This window comes from Lithobates pipiens, unplaced genomic scaffold, assembly GCF_037356315.1.
Source record: "Lithobates pipiens isolate NorthernLeopardFrog02 unplaced genomic scaffold, aLitPip1_a1.2 Scaffold_8, whole genome shotgun sequence".
NCBI classification, from domain to species: Eukaryota; Metazoa; Chordata; class Amphibia; order Anura; family Ranidae; genus Lithobates; species Lithobates pipiens.
This window is the reverse complement of record NW_027507903.1, coordinates 415,772,698-415,793,476: the sequence shown is the minus strand read 5'-3', so window position 1 is coordinate 415,793,476 and position 20,779 is coordinate 415,772,698. Positions and strand designations below refer to the sequence as shown.

At 39.6% G+C, this 20,779-nt stretch overlaps 1 pseudogene; it reads right to left on the bottom strand.

The window, feature by feature from the left end:
• Window positions 1–5,159: 5,159 nt before the first annotated feature.
• Window positions 5,160–7,790, bottom strand: LOC143964346 (protocadherin gamma-B1 pseudogene; annotated as a pseudogene).
• Window positions 7,791–20,779: the final 12,989 nt, after the last annotated feature.

Sequence of the window (20,779 nt, the reverse complement as noted above, 5' to 3'; positions counted from 1 at the left end):
CAAAAAAGATACATTATATATTATATATATACATCAATATTTTGTGTGGTCACCATTATTTTCCAGCACTGCTTTAACCCTCTTGGGCATGGATTCACCAGAGCTTCACAGGTTGCCACTGGAGTCCTCTTCCACTCCTCCATGATGACATCATGGGACAGCAAATTTACACTGTTATACAAGCTGTACACTCACTCCGTAAAAAAGTGTAATTTCTACAGTGTTGTCACATGAAAAGATAAAACATTTACAAAAATGTGAGGGGTGTACTTACTTTTGTGTGAAAATTTTAATAAAAGATCAAATCAATAAATATTTAATTACTAAAAATAGAATAAAGTTATAACAAACTGGATTTTGTTCTGAGAGATGGCCTCCTTTAAATTAGTTCCTCTTCAATGAGCCTCCACCTTATCAATCCCACAGAAGTTCAAAACCGTGGGATCTCCGCCACGAAAGAATCTAAAATGATTAGACAAACTGTGGTGTTTGTAGCCTTTTTTGATATTACTCACATGTTCTCTCCACCTCATCCATAGCTTCCATGTGGTTCTCCCAACATATTGGAGCCCACAAGAACAATCCAGCAGATAGGGAACACGTATATTACTACGAGTAATACATTAATTTATTTCTAAAGATCCCCCCACATAAAACTCAAACTGAATTGTTTTCTTCTTCCTGTGTCTAACCATCCTGCACATCACGCATTTCCCACAACTAAAAAAACCCACCTGATCCAAAAAGTTGGTGGTCTTCTTAGGGGGATTAACAATGTTCCATGTTAGCAGTGGCGGCCCATGTGAATGAATATTCACTTTGCTAACACTTGACCGCCTCTCCGCCAATCAGGTGCTTGGGTCTGTTACCTGTCACCTGTCAACCGCTATTGGACACCTATCAGGAGGAGAGGATGGGAGTCAGGAAATGAGGACAGCAGGAGATGCTGGCTTGAAGGACCCCACTCGTTGGTGTCACCCGATGCCTCACCAAGACAGTGTAAGTGCCAGGCAGACGGTGAGAGGGTGGGGGGGGTCACAATGGCAGCATTCAATGGCACAGTGGCAGCATTCAATGGACACACTGGCAGCATTTAATGGACACACTGGCAGCATCTGATGGGCACACTGGCAGCATTTAATTGGCACAGTGGCTGCGTTTGATGGCAAAGTGGCAACATTTAATGGGCACAGTGGCTCGTTTGATGGCACAGTAGCTGCAATTGATGAGTTTTTCAGTTTGTTTGCGCTCCCCCAAAAATGTTGAGCACCAGCTGCCACTGTGTGTTAGTCTGGTACCTAACATGGAAGGTCAAGTGTAAATAAATTGGGGTTTGGTAGGTAGAAATGTCCTCAAAACCTCATCCTTTAAAAGTATACGCCAAGGTTGTCTAATTATTTTTTCAAGTATAAATATATTCAAATATAAGTAAGTACCAGCATACTCATTTGAAAAATAATGAAATCTTTAATTCTAAAATAGCCAATAATCATTTTTAAATCTATGGTGGAGCATGAAAAATTGAAGATAAACCCCATTAGGCAGAAGAAGGATAATGAGAAAAGTTTGGAACAATTAGAAAAAAAGAAGCAAATAGTTATTAGACCGGTGGACCTTGTTTTGTGTCTCTGCAGGATGATCGCGGGTGCTGGCAAACATAGAGTGTGCTGGCTCCCGCTGTGTATAATCACGGATCATGTAAATATGCAAGATCTTGCTCTTCCAGGACTCGAATGCACGGCACCAGCGTCTCACTTCCGCTAACCGAAGGGGCTGGATTATATATATATATATATATATATATATATATATATATATATATATATATATATATATACGTGATCCAGCGCATGGCTGTATCAATAAAACTGCTATGGGGTGGCCATCAAGTGGTTAAATATGTTTAAATTTTGAGTTTGCTTTTTTCTCATTGTGATGTACAAATGTACATCACAGTACAATGTACATTTTTAAGTCTAATTCCGCATACACATGAACGGTTTTCTCGTCGGAATAAACTCCGAAGGTTTTTCTGACAGAGTTCTGACAGAGTTCCACTGAAACTGTCTTGCATACACACGATCACACAAAAGTCCAATAGTTAAAAACACGGTGACGTACAACATGTACGCAGGACTAGAAAAAGGAAGTTCAATAGCCAGTAGCCAATAGCCTCCATCTCGTACTTGCTTCAGAGCATGCGTCATTTTTGGTCTGCCGGAACGGCATACAGACGAGCGGTTTTCCCAATAGGAATTGGTTCCGTTGCAAATATTTAAAACATGTTCTACTTCTAGGTCTGTCAGAATTTTCGTAAAATAAAAAAAAGTCCAATGAGGCATACACACGATCGGAATATACGATGAAAAGCTTCCGTCTGACTCTTTCTGTCAGACATTCCGCTCCTGTGTACGCAGCATTAGGCTATTTTTCAAAATTTCAGAGAAAATAAATCAAAGTTACTTTGATACCATCATTTTAATGTCCAAAACAGGGCTAAAAATATTACTTACTGAAAGAGGTAAGTTTTCTCTATTTTCACAAATATTTTCAGCCTTTTCAGTCCATTCAGTGTGGTACATACAGTAGGGATGGAAAGTTTGTGCACCCCAGGTAAAAATGTGTATTAATGTGCATAACGAAGCCAATGAAAGATGAAAGAATCTCCAAATAGCATCAAAATACAGATTAGACATTCTTATAATATGTCAAAAAAGTTAGATTTTATTTCCATCATTTACACTTTCAAAATTACAGAAAACAAAAAAATGACGTCTGCAAAAGTTTGGGCACCCTACAGAATTTATAGCATGCACTGCTCCCTTTGCAAAGCTGAGACCTGCCAGTGTCATGGATTGTTCTCAATCATCATCTGGGAAGACCAGGTGATGTCAATCTCAAAGGTTTTAAATGGCCAGACTCATCTGACCTTGCCCCAACAATCAGCACCATGGGTTCTTCTAAGCAGTTGTCTAGGAAACTGAAACTGAAAACAGTTGACGCTCACAAAGCTGGAGAAGGCTATAAGAAGATAGCAAAGCGTTTTCAGGTGTCAATATCCTCTGTTCGGAATGTAATTAAGAAATGGCAGTCATCAGGAACAGTGGAAGTTAAAGCAAGATCTGGAAGACCAAGAAAAATATCAGACAGAACAGCTCGCACGATTGAGGGAAAAGCAATTCAAAACCCACGTTTGACTGCACGATCCCTCCAGAAAGATCTGGCAGACACTGGAGTTGTGGTACACTATTCCACTATAAAGAGATACTTGTACAAATATGGTCTTCATGGAAGAGTCCTCAGAAGAAAACCTCTTTTACGTCCTCACCACAAAAATCAGCGTTTGAACTTTGCAAATGAACATATAGACAAGCCTGAGGCATTTTGGAAACAAGTTCTGTGGACCGATGAGGTTAAAATAGAACTTTTTGGCCGGAACGAGCAAAGGTACATTTGGAGAAGAAAGGGCACAGAATTTAATGAAAAGAACCTCTGTCCAACTGTTAAGCAGCCAGTGGCACAGGGAACATTTCAAGGGTAGAAAGAAAAATGGATTCAATAAAATTTCAGCAAATTTTGGATGGTAACTTGATGCCATCTGTGAAAAAGCTGAAGTTAAAGAGAGGATGGCTTCTACAAATGGATAATGATCCTAAACACATCTCAAAATCCATGGGGGATTACATCAAGAGGCGTAAACTTGAAGGTTTTGCCATGGCCTTCACAATCTCCTGACCTCAACATTATTGAAAATCTATGGATAGACCTTAAAAGAGCAGTGCGTGACAGACAGCCCAGAAATCTCAAAGAACTGGAACACTTTTGTAAGGAAGAATGGGCAAAGATACCTCAAACAAGAATTGAAAGACTCTTGGCTGGCTACAAAAAGTGTTTACAAGCTGTGATACTTGCCAAAGGGGGCAGTACAAGATATTAACTCTGCAGGGTGCCCAAACTTTTGCAGACACCATTTTTTTTGGTTTTTGTCATTTTGAAAGTGTAAATGATGGAAATAAAATCTAACTTTTTTGACATATTATAAGAATGTCTAATCTGTAATTTGATGGCATTTGGAGATTTTTCCATCTTTCCTTGGTTTCGTTATGCACATTAATACACATTTTTACCTGGGGTGCCCAAACTTTTGATCCCCGCTGTACATGACAACCCTGTCAAAACTCACTTTGTTAGTTCACACAAAATAACAAAGACTTTCACCTCAAATGTTTACTTCAATATAGGCTATTCAGCAGGAAGAAAACTTTTTATAAACTCTAATTTCCCTAGCATATACTACAATACCCACTGCAGGATTTCAGTATACATATATAATCATTTTATATGACATTAACTTACAAATACCTTCAATTTCAAAAACAGCAGTCAATATAGGCTGTACTTTGTAAAATTTAAAATGCAACAGAAATAATGACATAAGCACACTCAAACACAACAGAAATACTATCTGAAAGGGCCAATGAGGAAAAAGATGACCATGATTTAATATTTTACACCGTAAACAGAGATGACCATTGACTAGAACATTAGTTAGTGTTAACACTAATATTTTTCTTTTTGGTGTTCAGTGAATGAAACAGTGTTTTCTTGATGAGCATGTTTTGAACAGTTATTTAAATTTTTACCTAATACCTTAACATTTTACATACATGCATTGCCTATCTGTGTTTCACTACAAACTCCCTGCTCAACAACTGCTAAGATGGAGGGGGTGGTTTACTACAAAAGTTGAGACATTTTATTATGTCTAAAAATGTGTATGTCTAAAAAGACTCTAATCATCCACTCATGTAAACATTATGTACACATAATTGGGTATTCCAAGTGAGCAGGAATTTGCTTTTCACATGATTGGATAAATAAAGTAATAATTCACAGGACTTTTTTAAAACATAAAGAGAGAGCTTTTAATCAGTAAGACCTGACTGGTAGACTTGTATCAAGGGATAAAAACAGCAAGGAGCAACAATCAGAAATTATAGAAAGAAACAGGATTTGAAAAAATATATGTACATTGCTAAAATATCAGGATTAAAATTGATATTGGTTGATCACATTTAAATGTAATAAAAAATAAAAATAAAGATCATTTTAGTTAAAATATTATCTGGCAAATCTTACTGTACAGTGAGATGTTACTTTTATAGGAAACAGTATTTTTTTAATTCTAGGAGATCACTGCAGTCACAACAATCAAAATTCAAAAACATTTTAACAAAAAAGGTGACATATAAGGTATTACATACCTCTGCATTGCTGGTAATAAGTAGACAATCTTTAGTAGAATCATTGGCAATAAGTGAAGCATCAGTGTCAATGAGACTGCCTATGGGGACATTCTGGGTGGGTTTCAGATAGGCAATTTCATTTTGCTTTGAATCCAGTGTAACACATACATCATATGAGAATGGAAAAGGTAAACTTGTGTCACTTATCTCAGAAGGACATCCCAAGGTAAACTGAGGATATACATTTCCACCAATAGCTCCAAAAGAGGGTTGTGTATTTGACTTTCTGCATTTAAAGAATACTGTAACAACCACTGTTGCAATAAAAAAAAGGCAAATCAAACCTATGGAAACTATCAGGTAGAATGTGATATTGGAAGATGATTTTGAATCAATATTCTTGTGTATTATCTCTGGATGAACTTGCTGAAAGTTTTTAGCAACAACTAAATTTAAAGAAACTGTGGATGATAAAGAGGGATGCCCATTGTCTTTTACCATGACTACAATTTTTTGCCTTAAAGATTCCACATCTGGAAGTTCTTTTGCAAGCCTAATTTCACCAGTGTATTGATCGATTGTAAATAATGAAGAATCCTGAACTTGTAGTAAGTGATATGAAAGCCAGGCATTGTGTCCAGAGTCAGCATCTACTGCAATAACTTTGGTCACAAGAAAACCTCTCTCTGCTGAGTAAGGAATAAATTCAAATAATGCTTGTCCCTCGTTGTCAGGTGATGGGTAGAGAATTTTAGGGGCATTATCATTCTTGTCAATGATACATATCCTTACAGTTACATTACTGCTTAGAGGAGGAGATCCATTGTCCTTAGCCATCACTTGAAATTGGAACTCACGTAACTGCTCATAGTCAAATGATCTTTGAGCATAAAGAACCCCAGTCATTGAGTTTATAGAAATATAAGTGGACACTGGCATTTCTTCAGTATAATTGGTTAACATAGAATAAATAATTTTTGCATTTTCATCATGGTCAAGATCAGATGCACAAATCCTGTACACAGAGGTTCCAAGGAAATTGTTTTCTTGAATATAGATAACATAATTAGTTTTCTCAAACATAGGAAGATTGTCATTCACATCTGAGATTGACAGTTTCAGAGTTTTGGTAACTGACAGATGTGATGATCCTCTATCTACAGCTTTGATGGTTATGTTATAGTTGCTGGCTCTTTCCCGGTCCAAGTTAGCTGAAGTAACAAGTTTGTAATAATTAGTAGACGAAGGAACTAATTGAAAAGGCGACTTATCAATAATCTCACAAAGAACTTCCCCATTTTCTCCTGTGTCCATGTCAAAGATATTAACAAGGGCTATAACTGTTCCAAGTGGTGAATTCTCAGGAACTGATGCCAAGAGAGATGTTATGATTACTTCTGGGATATTATCATTAACATCAGTAACTTGTATAAACACCTTACAATGAGCCGTCAGACCTCCCCCATCTTTAGCTTCCACTGTAAGCTCATATCTATCTTTCTCTTCATAGTCCAACTTTCCCATTAGAATTACATCTCCTTTTAAGGGGTCAATGGCAAACAGGTTTTGTGCATTTGCAGGAACTTCAATAAGTGTGTAAGTTATTTGTGCATTAATTCCTTCATCCACATCAGTAGCATTTAACTGAAGAATTAGGAAACCACTTTGAGCGTTTTCATACAGGCATACCTGATAACTGTCTTGGCTAAATTGGGGGAAATTATCATTTACATCATGAACCTTCATCTTTATTAAAGCTGTCCCACTTTTCACAGGTTTTCCACCATCAAAGGCTGTTAAAATTAATTCAAAATAGTTTTGCTTCTCGCGATCAATGGGTTTGTCTAGCACAAGTTCAGGATACTTTTTCCCATCAGATGCAATTTTTTCTCCTAGCTTAAAAAAGTCATTATCACTGAGCCTATAACCTTGCAATGAGTTAACACCAAGATCTGGATCTTTTGCTGTCCCAAGAGCAAATCGTGTTCCAGGTAAAACAAGCTCACTCATTTCTAAATCAAATATGTTCTTGGAGAATTGTGGTGAATTATCATTCACATCTTGTATGTAAACTATAACTGTGTAAAAATTCAATGGGCTTTCAATTACTAATTCAACAGTTAAAGAGCAAGCCTGCTGGTCCCCACACAATTCCTCCCGGTCTATTCTTTCTATAATGTACAGATCTCCATTCTGTAAATTAATGTTAAAATACTGTTTCCTGGCAGGTGACACAATCTGTAATTTTCGACTTGATAAGTTCTTAATGCTCAAGTTCAGATCCCTTTCAATATTTCCAACTTTAGATCCTTGTTTTAGTTCCTCCTGTATAGTATACTGAAGCTGAGCATTTACAAAATTACACAGAATAAGGATCAGAGAAAATATAACTTGCCATGCCATTGTACTGTTGATGACTCTGCACCTCTTCTTCAGTCTTCTTATTCAGAATAAATTACAAATAATTTGCAGTCCTGTGGTTATTGTGGTTATGATCAAAATATTTGTGTGAGATTCTGTATATAGATAGTAATGCTGCTTCAATGTGTGATGCAAGATTGTAGTAGGGTTTAGAATAGCTCTGCTATACATTTTGTTAGTAGAAATTTACTTGTGGTCTACAGTGACATCTAAAGGTTGAAATCAGGAAATACAAGAAAGGTAGAAGTAGAGAACAGCTTATGCCAATAAAGTTAGATTTTACTGTATATATATATATATATATATATATATATATATATATATATATATTTGTTGTGGCCCCATGAGCGAGTGAGATGTGGATCACATAAACACATGACAAGACTTACAACATAAATAGACCTGAAGTGTGCCTTGGTGGTCTGGTCGGTATGCCAAGAAAAGGGGGCATACCTAAGGTAAGTAATGGTTAGTTTATGAAGGATGTGCTGAGAAGTGCCCTGAAAAAGGGAAGGGTATCTCACACTGAACTGACAAAGAGCATGGGAGAGTGGGTTGCTTAAATACCCTCCGGGCTCCTCCCATAAATTCAGGCCACCATACTGGTCTTCTTATATAAATATAAATATATATATATATATATATATATATATATATACACATCACACATACAGTGCCTTGAAAAAGTATTTAAAGTATTCATACCCCTTGAAATTTTACACATTTTGTCATATTGCAACCAAAAACGTAAATTTATTTTATTGGGATTTTATGTAATAGACCAACACAAAGTGCCACATAATTGTGAAGTAGAAGGAAAATGATAAATGGTTTTCAATTTTTTTTACAAATAAATATGTGAAAAGTGTGGCATGCATTTGTACTCTGCCCCCTTTACTCTGATACCCCTAACTAAAGTCTAGTGGATCCAATTGCAGTCACTGAATTAGAAAAAAAAGCATGGTGTGTTCAGCGTGATATGCGATGTTAGGTTTTTGCCACACATAGCATTTTTCTTTTAGGTCAAAAAGTTATATTTTGTCTCATCTGACCAGAGTACCTTCTTCCACATGTTTGCTGTGTCCCCCACATAGTTTCTCACAAACTGCAAACAAGACTTCATATGGCTTTATTTCAACAATAGCTTTCTTCTTGCCACTATTCAATAAAGGCCAGATTTGTGGAGTGCACGACTTAGCTCTTGTACACACGGTCGGAGATTCCGACGGAATGTGTCCTATCGGACCGTTTTGTCGGATAATCCGACTGTGTGTGGTATGCATTGGACTGTTTCCGTCAGAATATCCGTCGGACCAAATTTTCCAACTTGCTGGAAATATTTTCCGACAAACTGGTCCTATCGGACTTACTCCAATCATGTGTAGCCTACTCTGACGGACAAGGTGCCACGCATGCTCACATTCAAATTCCGACACGGAAGCGCTCGTTCAGGTAAAACTACTGCTCGTAAGCGATATAGCACATTCGTCACGCTGCAATGTTAAAAATTCTTTCATGAAGCACATTCTCTTGTTCTTTACAATGCTGCAAGAACCAACTTCTTTTGATGCTCATAGTCACACACACTTCTCCCGAACGTATTTCATTACTCTTTTTTAACCATTTCAGCAATACAAGTTTCTTTTGTGTCACATCTACACAATTTTAGATTTTGTTTATTCTTTTTTGGATTTTTTTTTGGGGATTTCCTAAAAATCTCCTTTAAAGACAGTTTGCTAATTTCTCCTTTTTTTGGGGTGTTTTTTGTGTGTAAACTTACCACAACAACATTATTGTATTTTTGATATTTTGTTTTTCTTTTTTAATCTACAGGGGGTTGTTTATTGTTGGTACCCCTTATTATTCATTTCACTTTGTTTTTTTTTAAATGTACCTGCCTGCTCACAAATAAACTTGCCTTTTGGAAGTAAAACACATACGCAAGTATTTCTTCAAACAAAAAATACCTTTATTTAGGTTTCAGTAACAAATAAAGAGGGAGGTAGCGATGTTGAAACTGGGGAGATTAGCGAAGCCTTTGGCCCCCAGGGCACACATCAACTATTTCAACGTTTTCAAAATTGGTGGCCTGAGGAATACATATCTGAGGGAGAGAAGTCTGGTCCTGAAGTCCATGAAACCCAGAACAGCAGCAGATGACATCTATGTTCCCAGGCTGTGGTACTACAACAGGTTGCATCTTCTGTCAGACCAGACTGAACCCAGGTCATCACTCTCTGGTCTTCCTTCCACGCTTCCTTCCAGGCTGTGGCTGTGGTGCTGGAGGTGTGGCAGAAGGAGGAGGAGGAGGAGGAGGAGAAGCAGGGGCATGGGCCAAACCACACAAGTGTGTTTCTGGTGTCATTTGGCCCAACAGACCTGTTGAGGGTGTGTATAATAACCACCTCACACAAGATCTGTTGTCCCTGCTACATTTTATCAAGCTTGCACGCAACCAAGGAAGCAAAGGACTCTTGGTAGGTGGGTTTTGCTTGGAGTGCCACAGAAGCCTCACCAATCAGCCTCAGGGCCGACTCCTCAACATTCCCCCCCTTTCTCGCCCTTTTGCGTGGAAGGCAGAGGGGAGGGACCTGGCATTCAGTGAGGCTCCTTTGGCTGCCCACCGCCTGGCTGCCGCTTACCCCCGCCTCCTCCTGGCTGCTGCATTTCACACCCTCCTGTTCCTGGCTGAGTTCTTCCCGTGTATGAAAAAGGGACATGGTTTTAGTTTTTGGTTCATCAAACACACACAATTTTCACATCAACACTGTTGCAAATTTGGTAACCAATATAAAAGACTATCATTCTGTGCCCAGCATTTTTCTTTCTTGTCCTCAAGGTTTTGGCCACTACTGTCTATTGATATGTGAAACACTTTCCAAACTCAGCAATTAGTGAGCAAAAATCAAGTTAACATCATTCATTTATACTCCCAAAATATGTAGAACAAAACTATACCTGGCTCAAGCTGGGCTCCCACAGTTCTTCCTGAGTGGAAGGCCCAGGTTGGGCGTCGGAGGACTCATCGGGTGTGGAATGTAGCATAGAAGGACGTGTGGAAGGAAGAGTAGAGAGGGATTCTCTGACCTCAGCCTGGTCTGACAGAAAATGCATCCTGTCATAATACCACAGGGTTGGAACATAAACGTCATCTGCTGCAGCTCCAGATTGCATGGACTTCAGCACCTTGGTCCTCTCCCTCATATATGTACTCCTGAGGCTACCAATTTTCTTTTTTAAATAGTTGACATCTGCCCTGAGAACCACCGGCTTCACAAACTCAACCAGTTGCAACATTGCTGCCTGCCTCTTTTGTTTGTTACTATATTGAGGGTGTTTTGGTTACCACAGGAAGGGCATGTCTCTGTATTTATCGATGAACAGAGGGAGGAAGCTATGGTTGTTGAAGCCGTCCATAATGTCTGCAAGACACAACACAAGACAAACCCTATTGTCAGTCTAAACTCCACTAATGCAGGCCTCAGCCTAGAAGCAGTGTAGCCTAGTGATGTACCAAGTTCAAAATTTTACCTTCGTTTGCACGTTCGTCGCGTCAGCTTTTCCCTCTGTCCACCGATCGTACGGACGACACACACGTGTTGCGTTTTATATACAGTGCGCATGCGTGAAACTCCGCCCATCCCTGACGTTCTTTCTAGACTATTCCCCGCCCCTTCGCTTCCGGCGCAGTGGGGAGAGCACAGAGAGATGTTGGAGATGGTCGACATATTGAACAGGACCGACTATGATGGGAAGTATGGACCTTACCCAAACTCAAATATCAGAAAGGCCAAGATCATGAATAAAGTTGTGAAGAGTCTTCATAAGAATTTTGGGGTACACCGATCCAAGGATCAACTGAGAAAACGCTGGTCAGACCTGAAACTGAGGGAGCACGAGCAGTACATAAGGATCAAGCGTGTTCTTCAAAAAAGTAAGTAGTTGTCGTGTGCTCATATGATTATTCTTGCTTGCATCCTGCTCCATGTGCTTTGATTTCATGTTGTGCAGTTTAAAATGGCCTCTTTCAAGTTCATGGTTTCATTCGTTCGTAGGAAACATCGTTCTGCAGGTAAGTATTCCAGCTGAACAGTGTCCCCAATAATGTTATGACCTTGAAGCTCGGCCAAAATAAACAATTGTACAACACTTCCAAACAATGTTTCATATTCCTAATTCTGCCCTCTGTGTGCTAATTCTTTCTTTTTTTGCATTCTCATAGGGGAGAGAAGACTCGGCAAGTATGAGGACACCAGGGACCACACCCCTCCCAAAGAAGGGCAACTTCCAATAGCAGAAACAGAGGAGCAGGAGGAGGAGGAAGGAGAGATCGTGGAGGTTGGGCAAATTGTCACCACAACTGGTGAGTGTCAGAGAACACAGCTTCTGGTAAGCTCATCAATGTATGTCACCATATTTTTATTACATGGTGTGTTTTTTTGCTTTGTTTTGTAGGTGATGTGGAAGAAGATTCCCGTTTTACCAGTGAAAGTGCCCAGATCCTGATTGGGGAGATAATGGGGTGCAATCGTGATTTGGAAAATATACAGCAAAACATCAATGATGTTAAAAATAAAATGAAGAACATTATTGATGTTTTGGGGAGAGTGTGAAACACACAAAACTAGATAGGGTTTTATTTTTGCTATTTTAAACATAAAAATGTTGTATTTATCGAAATTCCAAATTTGGAAGATGCACAGAGTGTGTAAACATGCGCTATCTCCCATCATGGGGGATCAATGTACGTGTTTTGTGTAAAGTGTCTGAGATGAAGGGGTTGCAGCCCCAAAGCATGTACATTGATCCCCCATGATGGGAGATAGCATATGTTGACACACTGTGTGCATCTTCCAAATTTGGAATTTTCAGGGGTCACATCACATGTGATGAAGGCAATATCAGCACAGTTTGTACATACTCATGTCTGATATTGTCTTCACTTTTCAAAGTTGAACTTTGTAAGTTCCTGTTTTCTTTATTTGAGGGTTTGATACATGCCTGTTTAGACAAAAACACCAAGTAAACCAAATTTTGATTAAACTCTGTTTTTGATACACACAATTTCTTGGTTTGTTGTAAAAACCTTTTCTAAACGCACATGTGAGTGTGCTTGTATTAAAAAGTTTACTTATCAACAATGTGTGTCTTCCTTTTTCATTGCGGCAAAAATTTATTTGTAGTAAAATTTTAGTTTGTGCTGAGAAGGAGCGTGATTTACTAAAGGCAACTCCACTTTGCACTCCAAGTGCAGTTTCAGGTGTACTTTTGCAGTGCACTTTTAGTGCATAGTGGATGTGCCTTTAGTACAAAACACCCACAGTGAGATGTAAATTTGGACAATCATGCCATTTTCCTGCCATGGTGCTGAAAATGAGCACGATTTTGGTCAGTAATGCACTACATACATTATTTCAAAAAACAAGGTGTGTGTGTAACAGACCCACAACATAATAAGATTATCTGCAGAAGAGACTGTCCCCTCATCTCGCTCTGAACTTGGGTTTGCACTGTCGTTGAAAAAAGCACAACTTGAAAAAACATAAATATACCTATTAGACACCTAAAATCAAGCCAAGCAGTAAATGAAGGCGTTTCAGATAAAAATGTATTCTTAAAATGCCGCTCAGACATTGTCTGGAATATCAATGGCCCCCCTACCCACAAAGTAGTCCATGTATTGGGTTCTAACATCACAGGCGCTTTGGGGGGGCAAGCCAGGATGAGCAGGTTCAAGGCCCGTGAGGTTATCTTCATTTTCCATCAAGTCTGCTTCTTGTTGGCCAACTGAGACTGCATAGTTCACAGAAACTTTTTTCATAAAATTGTGCAGAACACAGCACGCCAGCACTATGTGATTCAGTTTGTATTCCGCCATGTGAATAGGTGTAAGAAAATGGCGGAACCGGCTGGGCAGTATACCAAAAGTGTTCTCCACCACTCTTTGGGCTCTGGACAGGCGGAAATTAAAAATCCTCTGCTCTGGGGTGAGAGTCCTCATCGGGAAAGGTCGCATCAGATGGTTCGCCAGGGCAAACGCCTCATCCACGACAAAGACGAACGGGAGTCCTTCCTGATTCTCCTCTGGGGGTGGCAAGCCCAGACTGCCACTCTGGAGACGCCAGTGGAATTCCATCCGTGCAAAGACTCCACCATCCGACATCCGTCCATTTTGCCCCACGTCCACATACAAAAACTCATATGTCGCAGACACCACCGCCAACATCACAATACTATGAAACCCCTTATAATTATAATAGTACGACCCCTAGTTGGGTGGTGGGACGATGCGGACGTGCTTCCCATCTATTGCTCCTCCACAATTGGGAAAGTCCCAACGACTGGCAAAGTGGGAATCCACAGTCTGCCATTCCTGTGGCGTTGAAGGACACTGTGGAGTGAAACAAGAACAAAAATTAGTAATTTGACAAATCAACATTGCAAGCAGATTAGACACCAACATTTTTGGTCAAAATTAGTATAACATTTTGGGAACTGAGTATTTAAAGCCTAAAGTCTAAGGTCCCCTTATGAGAGTCATCACCCCCCATCACCCCCCATCCCCCCCCCCCCCATCTGATGGGCCCTTGCTAAAAAATGAGGGAGGGATGTTTAGGACAGGTAACCCTATCCACTTGATTGAGAGCTGAATGGCTAAATAATGTGTGCTACATTGGGAAGCCCCTCCTTAGTTACACTATTGGCAGCCCATCGGACAGGTAAGAAGTGTCATAATACCAAAAAGAAACCAAAATGGAAGCACATTTTGACATTATGCTATTACATATCAAGAAAATCAATAGGTTAAAAAAAAAAATTATTGCATTTGAAAGTATTGAGGCAGGCCCTTGCACTACATGCATAGGTGAACTCGTCCATAAATGTGAGCATCAAAAAGGTAGATATAGTGTGTATTGGGTTTGGTAAAGTCATCAGATAGAGGATTGCTATCAGCTGAGCTAGCAGTTGGGTGGAGGGGGGTTCTTAATTAGTTTGGCACAACCCCAAAAAATAAAAAAATGTCACTATGCATGAATTGAAGCACACACATCACATTTGTAGACATTATAGGGGGTGTTTAGGGGAAAGCAATACTATGGAGCTGACAAAAGACATTGGTAAGTGACTAGACTATAGTTTTATGGGCCAAGAAGAGCATGGTGGGGAAGTTAGTGAGGCAAATATGCCTGAGGACAAAGGGGCAGAGCATATGAATTAGAGCATATTGCAATGATGGTAATTAGGGAATGAGGAAAGAAATACATGAAATACATAGAATGTGATGTTAAAGGATAAAACTTACCTTCATATAGTCCTTCTGCAGGACCTGAATGATGGCAGAACAGGTCTCTGGAATAATGATCCCCAGAGCCTGGGGGGAGATGCCTGTAGAGAACTTGAGGTCCTGAAGGCTTCTCCCAGTCGCCAAGTAGCGCAGCGTGGCGATGAGCCTCTGCTCCGGAGTGATGGCTTGCCGCATGCAGGTATCCTGCCTGGTGATATAAGGGGTCAGCAAAGCCAGCAGACGGTGAAAAACGGGGTCCGTCATCCGGAGATAATTCCTGAAATCATTAGGATTATTCTCCCGGATCTCACGGAGCAAAGGCATGTGCTGGCACAACCAATTCTTGGTCCACAAACGCCTCCCCTCCCTGTTCATGGACCGGGCTTGTGTCAAAGTAACAACCCCAACATGAAGCCCCTGCACAGCACAAACTCTACGACGAGTACGTAGACGAAACATGGTTTCAAAATGGTCGGCTCGTCAGAACGGACACCAGAAAGCACCGATAAACAGCAAGGCCTGAAAGAACGACCTGAATAGCAGAAGTAAGCAGACAATAAAAAATGCCTTTCAAAGCGTACTATACCAAGATATAGTCCACAATGATCAACAAATACTGACTGCACGCACTAATTATCAGATACGCAAAGACAAGCACAAACCGAAGAGCAGTAGCGATCTGAATCACTAATCTGAAAAGCGCGAATCATCTCTCACCAAACTTCTACTAACACGAGATCAGCAGAAGGAGCCCAAAGGGTGCCGGAGGTGGTGCTGAACTTCCCTTTTCTAGTCCCGCTGTACACGGCTTACGTCACCATGTTCTTGGCAACTGCAAATTCAGACAACTTGGTCCGACCTTGTATATGCAACAGTTTCGGACTAAATTTGTAGGACAAAATCCGTCAGACAAAATCCAATGGATTTGGTTGTCAGAATGTCCGACTGTGTGTACAAGGGCTAATAGTTGTCCTGTGGACAGATTCTCCCACCTAAGCTGTGGATCTCTGCACCTCCTCCAGAGTTACCATCGGCCTCTTGGCTGATTCTCTGATTTATGCTCTCCTTACCCGGCCTGTCAGTTAAGGTGGATGGCCATGTCTTGGTAGGTTTGCAGTTGTACCATACTCTTTCATTTTTCTGATGATGGATTGAACAGTGCTCTGTGAGGTGTTCAAAGCTTGGGATGTTTTTTTTATAACCTAACCCTGCTTTAAACATCTCCATGACTTTATCCCTGACCTGTCTGGTGTGTTCCTTGGCCTTCATGATGCTGTTTATTTACTAAGGTTCTATAACAAACCTTTGAGGGCTTCACAGAACAGCTGTATTTATACAAAGATTAAATTACACACAGGTGGACTCTATTTATTAATTAGGTGACTTCTAAAGGCAATTAGTTCCACTAGATTTTAGTTAGGGGTATCAGAGTAAAGGGGGCAGAATACAAATGCACGACACACTTTTCACATATTTATTTGTAAAAAAATATTGAAAACCCTTTATCATTTTCCTTTCACTTCACAAGTGTGTGCCACTTTGTGTTAGTCTATCACATAAAATCCCAATAAAATACATTTACGTTTTTGGTTGTAACTTGACAAGATTTGGAAAATTTCAAGGGGTACGAATATTTTTCAAGGCACACACACACACACACACACACACACACATATATATATATATATATATACACACACACACACACACACACATATATATATATATATATATATATATATATATATACACACACACACACACACACACACACATATATATATATATATATATATATATATATATATATATATATATATATATATATATATATATATTTATATTTATATTGACTAATAAAGGTATTATTTCTGACACCCACCTATACCCACCTACATTTTGTTTGGCTTGGAGAAAATTTTGTATTTTTGACAGAGAAAGAGACCATGTCTTACTTAAAGTGGAAGTAAACCCACTTTTTTAACTTTTACCTACAGGAAAGCCTATAATAAGGCTTACCTGTAGGTAAAAAAAATATCTCCTAAACCTGTACGGTTTAGGAGATATTCCCCTCGGTATGCGCCGCTGACTGCAGCGGCGCATGCGCACAAGGGGGTTCTCTCCGCGAAAATCCGGCAGCGCTCGTCCGGCCGGATTTAAATCTCCCGCGCGCATGCGCGGGAGTGACGATATCGCGGCTCCGGCCACTCACAGCGCCGGAGCCGCGATACCCGGAAGAGACGCCGAGGGAGCATGTCGGCTTCCTCGGCGTGGATCGGGCGAGATGTCGGGGCCTCGTTCTAAGGTAAGTATTTCATAATGAGCTAGTATGCGGTGCATACTAGCTCATTATGCCTTTTGCTTTGCAGGTTTAAAAAAAAAAAAAAAAAAAATGCGGGTTTACTACCGCTTTAATATATATAGTTTAACAATACTAACCACTTCAATACTGGGTACTTTTGCCCCCCATCCTGCCCATGCCAATTTTCAGCTTTTAGCGCTGTCACACTTTGAATGACAATTGCGTGGCCATGCAACACTGTACCTATACAAATTAAATTTGTATAATTTTTTTCACACAAATAGAGAATTATTTTTGTGTTTTTTAATCACCACTGGGTTTTTTAATTTTTGTAAAAGAAATATGACCAACTTTCTTTTTTTTTCTTTTTTTTTCGTTTCTGTCAGAAATTTCATAAACAAGTAATTTTTCTCCTTCACTGATGTGCGCTAATGAGGCTGCACTGAGGGGTACTGATAGGCACTGATGAGGCGGCACTGATTAGCACTGATAAGGTTGCACTCATGGGCACTATTAGGTGGTACTAATATGCGGCACTGATGGGCACTGATAGGTGCCACTGATGGTCACTAATAGGCAGCACTTTTGTGCAATGATGGGCGGCAATGATGAGCGGGGGCACTGATGGGTACTGAAAGGCAGCACTGACTTGCATTACTAATGGGCACAGATTAGCATCACTAATGGGCACAAATTAGCATCGTTTCTGGGCACTGTTGGGGCTGCACTGATAATCAAGACACTGATGATCAGTGGTTTGATTATCTGTACAGTCTCCCCTATGAGGAGATGCCACTGATTGTCTCTCCTCCCCTCACACTCTGTCAGTGTGAGACGAGGATAGCCAATTATCGGCACTTTTTGTTTACATGTGATCAGCTGTGATTGGACAAAGCTAATCACATGGGTAAAAACCTGTGTCATCGGCTCATTACTGAGATTGGGGTTGCACCGTGTCCCAGGGACACAGAGCGCCCACAATTGCATTGTTGCATGCCCCCCCACAAGTATGCGGGCACAGTGAGACTGGGGTGACGTCAAATGAGGTCCTTCCAGAATGAGAGAGGATCCCGACCATTCTATACGGCGGGCGGGAAGTAGTTAACCATCACAACTGAATTAATACATTGTAACAAAATTATACTAAACAGCCACGCAATAGAATAATACTTTTGAACAAGCTTTAAAGGCTAGGTGCACCACTAAAAAAAAACATTTAATAAATGCACAAGCTTTTGATGAAAAAAAAATGTATATGTATTATTTTTATTTACAGGAGCCTACAAAGCATTGCACCCACAATCAGTGGAGGAAGTATCAACAGACTACAAGTGTGCAGATTAGCACAATGTTACATGTTAAACCCTAAATACAAGTAACATGATTAAAAAGGTAAACTTAGCCTCTTCGAAAACAAAGAAATCTATTTGACATATTTAATTAACAACTTAGTAATGGTTTCTAGCTGCATTGTTAATGTACACATATAAAACTGAGTCACAATTTTAACAAATAATGGGTATATTGTATCTTACCTGTATGTTGCTCGTAGAAGTCAAGCTATTGTTACTAGCAACATCCCCTGTGTCAATCAAACTGTCCGTGGGGACATTCTGGACTGGTTTTAGATAAGCAATTTCATTCTGTTTTGAGTCCAGAGTCACACAGACATCATATGAGAATGGAAAAGGTAAACTTCTATCACTAATTTCAGATGGATACCCCAAGGTGAACTGTGGATATATATTTCCACTAAGCATTCCAGAAGTTGGAGGAATACATGTTTTTCGGCATTTATATAGTGCAGTAATTATTGCTGTGACAATGAATAACAAAGAAATGAGAGCTATTGCTATCACAAGGTACAAAGTGACATTAGATGAAGCTTCAGAATTACTGGGATGATGTTTACTCTCCGGAAGAGCAAGGTGAAAATTTTCAGCTACAACCAAGTTCAAAGTAACTGTCGATGACAGGGATGGGGTTCCATTGTCTTTCACAAGAACCATAATTTTTTGTCTGAAAGAAGCCATATCAGGAATGTCTCGGCCTAGTCTAATTTCACCAGTGTATTGACCAACGGTAAGTAAAGATGGATCAGAAACTTGGAGTAAGTGATACGAAAGCCAGGCATTGTGTCCAGAGTCAGCATCAACTGCAATCACTTTGGTCACTAAATAACCTTTTTCAGCAGAGTGAGGAATAAATTCAAATAATGTTGATCCCTCATTGTCTGAAGATGGATAGAGAATCTTAGGGGCATTATCATTTTTATCAATGATACATAATCTTACTGTGACATTACTGCTTAGAGGAGGAGATCCACTGTCTTTGGCCATCACTTGGAACTGAAGCTCTCGTAACTCTTCATAGTCAAATGGTCGCTGTGCATACAGGACCCCAGTCATGGAGTTCATGGAAATATATGAGGCTATAGCTATATCCTCAGAACCATTGTTAATTAATGAATACACAACTCTTGCATTCTCTTTATGGTCAAGGTCTGCAGCATGTATCCTGTATAGAGAAGTCCCAGATAGATTATTTTCCTGGGTGTAGATAACATAATTTGTTTTCTCAAATACAGGAGAATTGTCATTCACATCAGAGATAGATAGTTTTATGCTTTTAATGACTGACAATGATGGAGATCCTCTATCCACAGCTTTGATTGTGATGTTATATTCGCTGACTCTTTCTCGGTCCAAGTTAGCCGAAGTCACAAGCTTGTAGTAACCAGTAGATGATGGAATCAGCTGAAAGGGTAATTTTCCATCAATATCACAAACAATTTCACCATTTTCTCCAGTGTCCATATCATAGATATTAACAAGAGCTATAACCATACCAACTGCTGAATCCTCAGGAACAGATTCTGTTAGAGAAGTAATTGTTATATCAGGGACATTATCATTAACATCTACAACTTGTATGAACACTTTACAATAAGCGCTCAGATCGCCTCCATCTTTAGCTTCCAATGTGAGCTCATACTTATCTTTCATCTCATAGTCTAAGTTTTCTGTTAATATAATATCACCTTTTTGAGAGTCTATTGCAAATAGATGGCGAGCATTTTCAGGAACATCGCTAAGGGAATATGATATTTGTGCATATGACCCTTCATCATCATCTGTAGCATTCAGCTGAAGAATTAGAAAACCAACAGGAGTATTTTCTGGTAGGAATACTTGATATATATCTTCAGCAAATATTGGGTAATTATCATTAACATCATGAATTTTGATCTTTATTAAAGCTGTCCCACGCTTTACAGGCTTTCCTCCATCAAAAGCAGTTAATATTAGTTCAAAGTAATTTTGTTTCTCGCGATCAAGGGGCTTGTCCAGCACAAGTTCTGGATGCTTTTTACCATTGATACTTATTTTTTCACTAAGGATAAAACAATCATTGTCACTGAGTTTATAACCCTGTAAGGAATTAGAACCAAGATCTGGATCTTTTGCAGGATTAAGAGCAAATCGAGTTCCAGGTGATGTTGATTCACTGATTCCTACATCAAAA